The sequence below is a fragment of the Bombina bombina genome, chromosome 3 (assembly GCF_027579735.1).
Source record: "Bombina bombina isolate aBomBom1 chromosome 3, aBomBom1.pri, whole genome shotgun sequence".
Lineage (NCBI taxonomy): Eukaryota > Metazoa > Chordata > Amphibia > Anura > Bombinatoridae > Bombina > Bombina bombina.
Genome location: NC_069501.1, coordinates 632134277 through 632140276, shown reverse-complemented (window position 1 = coordinate 632140276; position 6000 = coordinate 632134277).

Genomic DNA, 6000 nt, shown 5'->3' with positions numbered 1-6000 from the left:
GAACAAATTTATAAATAGAAACTATCCTCCATCTTTGATCTCTAAACAATTAGATGCGATCATGAATGAGAACAATGCAGATAAGATAAATGAACAAAAAACGAAGTCAAACCGTATGATTTTTGTCACACAATTTAATAGGTTAAGTAATAAAATTACTGGTATCTTGAAGAAAAATTGGCATATAATAAAAGACTGCTATCCAGAAGTTTTGGAATTTAAAGAAAATGTAAGGGTGGCTTATAAGAAAAACAGAAGTATCAAAGATGAGTTGGTACATTCAGATATTGGTAGCTGTAAACAAGAGAGTCAGAAAACTATTGGGCCTAAGAGATATGGCTGCTACCCATGTCTGAATTGTTCCCACTGTAGCTCTATGATCAAAGGGGAAATTTTTTATCATCCCATTACTGGGAAGAAATATAAAATAAATAAGTATCTCACATGCAGGGCTACATACTGTATCTATCTTATTAAATGTCCGTGTGGCCAAATTTATATTGGCGAGACCTGTAGAGAGGTAAGGGAGAGGATAACTGAACACAAATCTAATATCTGATGTAAGAATAAAGAAGCGCCAGTTTCCTCTCACTTCCTCTCTATGGGTCATAATATCAGTCAACTTAGGTTTCAAATTATTGAACAAGTAGATAGGCCTAGAAGGGGTGGAGATAGGGAACGATTATTAAAAATGAGAGAGATGTTCTGGGTATATAAACTAGAATGCATGAAGCCAAAGGGTATGAACAAAGATTTTGACTGGAGTCTTTTTCTCTGATAAAATCTGTGATAATGTATTAAGATAAAATTCTTTTTTTCTCTATTGACAACATAAATAACATCAGCCGTTTGAAATAATTTTGCTATGCATTGTTCCTCTTTTTAAATTTGTACTTGGTTGTATATGTCTTTTTAAGTGATTTTATCTATGTGTTTATTCACCTCCTGTGTTGAATTTGGAGTTGCATTGAATTATTGCATCCACAAGATGGCACTGTTGTGCAGTTGGATTCTAACACAGGATGTAGAATAATAGGTAAGGGTATATAAGGCATACACCTGTGTATCTAATTATACATGATTAAGAGCCTGGTGTGGCTTGAAACGTTGTAACTGTTTGTTTGGGACCCCATGTGAAATAAAGGTCTTTTAAGAAAACTTGGTGGCTGGAATACTCTTTGAATCTGGACTGACACACTGAGTGTCTGTAGTGTAGTTGTATAATATTTGGGTTCCTACTGCAGGGGTTAATGGATGCGGGGGGAGTGTGGCAGACAGCAGATTACAGTTGCACCGGAGATATCATTGGTTGTAATTCCTCGTAGCACAAAAACAGAATTTATGTTTACCTGATAAATTACTTTCTCCAACGGTGTGTCCGGTCCACGGCGTCATCCTTACTTGTGGGATATTCTCTTCCCCAACAGGAAATGGCAAAGAGCCCAGCAAAGCTGGTCACATGATCCCTCCTAGGCTCCGCCTTCCCCAGTCATTCGACCGACGTAAAGGAGGAATATTTGCATAGGAGAAATCATATGATACCGTGGTGACTGTAGTTAAAGAAAATAAATCATCAGACCTGATTAAAAAACCAGGGCGGGCCGTGGACCGGACACCGTTGGAGAAAGTAATTTATCAGGTAAACATAAATTCTGTTTTCTCCAACATAGGTGTGTCCGGTCCACGGCGTCATCCTTACTTGTGGGAACCAATACCAAAGCTTAAGGACACGGATGATGGGAGGGAGCAAATCAGGTCACCTAGATGGAAGGCACCACGGTTTGCAAAACCTTTCTCCCAAAAATAGCCTCCGAAGAAGCAAAAGTGTCAAATTTGTAAAATTTGGTAAAAGTGTGCAGTGAAGACCAAGTCGCTGCCTTACATATATCTGATCAACAGAAGCCTCGTTCTTAAAGGCCCATGTGGAAGCCACGGCCCTAGTGGAATGAGCTGTGATTCTTTCAGGAGGCTGCCGTCCGACAGTCTCATAAGCCAATCTGATGATGCTTTTAAGCCAAAAAGATAGAGAGGTAGAAGTTGCTTTTTGACCTCTCCTTTTACCAGAATAAACAACAAACAAGGAAGATGTTTGTCTGAAATCCTTTGTAGCATCTAAATAGAATTTTAGAGCACGAACTACATCCAAATTGTGCAACAAACGTTCCTTCTTTGAAACTGGATTCGGACACAAAGAAGGCACGACTATCTCCTGGTTAATGTTTTTTGTTAGAAACAACTTTCGGAAGAAAACCAGGTTTAGTACGCAAAACCACCTTATCTGCATGGAACACCAGATAGGGAGGAGAACACTGCAGAGCAGATAACTCTGAAACTCTTCTAGCAGAAGAAATTGCGACCAAAAACAAAACTTTCCAAGATAATAACTTGATATCAACGGAATGTAGGGGCTCAAACGGAACCCCCTGAAGAACTGAAAGAACTAAATTGAGACTCCAAGGAGGAGTCAAAGGTTTGTAAACAGGCTTGATTCTAACCAGAGCCTGAACAAAAGCCTGAACATCTGGCAAAGCCGCCAGCTTTTTGTGAAGTAAAACAGATAAGGCAGAAATCTGTCCCTTCAAAGAACTTGCAGATAGTCCTTTCTCCAAACCTTCTTGAAGAAAGGATAGAATCTTAGGAATTTTTATCTTGTTCCAAGGGAATCCTTTAGATTCACACCAACAGATATATTTTTTTCCATATCTTATGGTATCAATGACAGAATCTGAGAACCCTCGCTTTGATAAAATCAAGCGTTCAATCTCCAAGCAGTCAGTTGGAGTGAAACCAGATTCGGATGTTCGAACGGACCTTGAACAAGAAGGTCCTGTCTCAAAGGTAGCTTCCATGGTGGAGCCGATGACATATTCACCAGGTCTGCATACCAAGTCCTGCGTGGCCACGCAGGAGCTATCAAGATCACCGATGCCCTCTCCTGATTGATCCTGGCTACCAGCCTGGGGATGAGAGGAAACGGTGGGAATACATAAGCTAGGTTGAAGGTCCAAGGTGCTACTAGTGCATCTACTAGAGTCGCCTTGGGATCCCTGGATCTGGACCCGTAGCAAGGAACCTTGAAGTTCTGACGAGAGGCCATCAGATCCATGTCTGGAATGCCCCACAATTGAGTTATTTGGGCAAAGATTTCCGGATGGAGTTCCCACTCCCCCGGATGAAATGTCTGACGACTCAGAAAATCCGCTTCCCAATTTTCCACGCCTGGGATGTGGATTGCAGACAAGTGGCAGGAGTGAGTCTCCGCCCATTGAATGATTTTGGTCACTTCTTCCATCGCCAGGGAACTCCTTGTTCCCCCCTGATGGTTGATATACGCAACAGTCGTCATGTTGTCTGATTGAAACCGTATGAATTTGGCCTTTGCTAGCTGAGGCCAAGCCTTGAGAGCATTGAATATCGCTCTCAGTTCCAGAATGTTTATCGGGAGAAGAGATTCTTCCCGAGACCAAAGACCCTGAGCTTTCAGGGGTTCCCAGACCGCGCCCCAGCCTACCAGACTGGCGTCGGTCGTGACAATGACCCACTCTGGTCTGCGGAAGCTCATCCCCTGTGACAGGTTGTCCAGGGTCAGCCACCAACGGAGTGAATCTCTGGTCCTCTGATCTACTTGTATCGTCGGAGACAAGTCTGTATAATCCCCATTCCACTGACTGAGCATGCACAGTTGTAATGGTCTCAGATGAATTCGCGCAAAAGGAACTATGTCCATTGCCGCGACCATCAAACCTATTACTTCCATGCACTGTGCTATGGAAGGAAGAAGAACAGAATGAAGTACTTGACAAGAGCTTAGAAGTTTTGATTTTCTGGCCTCTGTCAGAAAAATCCTCATTTCTAAGGAGTCTATTATTGTTCCCAAGAAGGGAACTCTTGTTGACGGAGATAGAGAACTTTTTTCTACGTTCACTTTCCACCCGTGAGATCTGAGAAAGGCCAGGACAATGTCCGTATGAGCCTTTGCTTGTGGTAGGGACGACGCTTGAATCAGTATGTCGTCCAAGTAAGGTACTACTGCAATGCCCCTTGGTCGTAGCACCGCTAGAAGGGACCCTAGTACCTTTGTGAAAATTCTTGGAGCAGTGGCTAATCCGAATGGAAGTGCCACAAACTGGTAATGCTTGTCCAGAAAGGCGAACCTTAGGAACCGATGATGTTCCTTGTGGATAGGAATATGTAGATACGCATCCTTTAAATCCACCGTGGTCATGAATTGACCTTCCTGGATGGAAGGAAGAATTGTCCGAATGGTTTCCATTTTGAACGATGGAACCTTGAGAAACTTGTTTAGGATCTTGAGATCTAAGATTGGTCTGAATGTTCCCTCTTTTTTGGGAACTATGAACAGATTGGAGTAGAATCCCATCCCTTGTTCTCCTAATGGAACAGGATGAATCACTCCCATTTTTAACAGGTCTTCTACACAATGTAAGAATGCCTGTCTTTTTATGTGGTCTGAAGACAATTGAGACCTGTGGAACCTCCCCCTTGGGGGAAGCTCCTTGAATTCCAGAAGATAACCTTGGGAGACTATTTCTAGCGCCCAAGGATCCAGAACATCTCTTGCCCAAGCCTGAGCGAAGAGAGAAAGTCTGCCCCCCACCAGATCCGGTCCCGGATCGGGGGCCAACATCTCATGCTGTCTTGGTAGCAGTGGCAGGTTTCTTGGCCTGCTTACCTTTGTTCCAGCCTTGCATTGGCCTCCAGGCTGGCTTGGTTTGAGAAGTATTACCCTCTTGCTTAGAGGATGTAGCACTTGGGGCTGGTCCGTTTCTGCGAAAGGGACGAAAATTTGGTTTATTTTTAGCCTTGAAAGACCTATCCTGAGGAAGGGCGTGGCCCTTACCCCCAGTGATATCAGAAATAATCTCTTTCAAGTCAGGGCCAAACAGCGTTTTCCCCTTGAAAGGTATGTTAAGCAATTTGTTCTTGGAAGACGCATCCGCTGACCAAGATTTTAGCCAAAGCGCTCTGCGCGCCACAATAGCAAACCCTGAATTTTTCGCCGCTAATCTAGCCAATTGCAAAGTGGCGTCTAAAGTAAAAGAGTTAGCCAATTTGAGAGCATGAATTCTGTCCATAATCTCCTCATAAGAAGAATCTTTATTGAGCGACTTTTCTAGTTCATCGAACCAGAAACACGCTGCTGTAGTGACAGGAACCATGCATGAAATTGGTTGTAGAAGGTAACCTTGCTGAACAAACATCTTTTTAAGCAAACCCTCTAATTTTTTATCCATAGGATCTTTGAAAGCACAACTATCTTCTATAGGGATAGTAGTGCGTTTGTTTAGAGTAGAAACCGCCCCCTCGACCTTGGGGACTGTCTGCCATAAGTCCTTTCTGGGGTCGACCATAGGAAACAATTTCTTAAATATAGGGGGAGGGACAAAAGGTATGCCGGGCCTTTCCCATTCTTTGTTTACAATGTCCGCCACCCGCTTGGGTATAGGAAAAGCTTCGGGGGGCCCCGGGACCTCTAGGAACTTGTCCATCTTACATAATTTCTCTGGAATGACCAAATTCTCACAATCATCCAGAGTAGATAACACCTCCTTAAGCAGAGCGCGGAGATGTTCCAATTTAAATTTGAATGTAATCACATCAGGTTCAGCTTGTTGAGAAATTTTCCCTGAATCTGAAATTTCTCCCTCAGACAAAACCTCCCTGGCCCCCTCAGACTGGTGTAGGGGCACTTCAGAACCAATATCATCAGCGTCCTCATGCTCTTCAGTATTTTCTAAAACAGAGCAGTCGCGCTTTCGCTGATAAGTGGGCATTTTGGCTAAAATGTTTTTGATAGAATTATCCATTACAGCCGTTAATTGTTGCATAGTAAGGAGTATTGGCACACTAGATGTACTAGGGGCCTCCTGTGTGGGCAAGACTGGCGTAGACGAAGGAGGGGATGATGCAGTACCATGCTTACTCCCCTCACTTGAGGAATCATCTTGGGCATCATTTTCTCTAAATTTTGTGTCACAT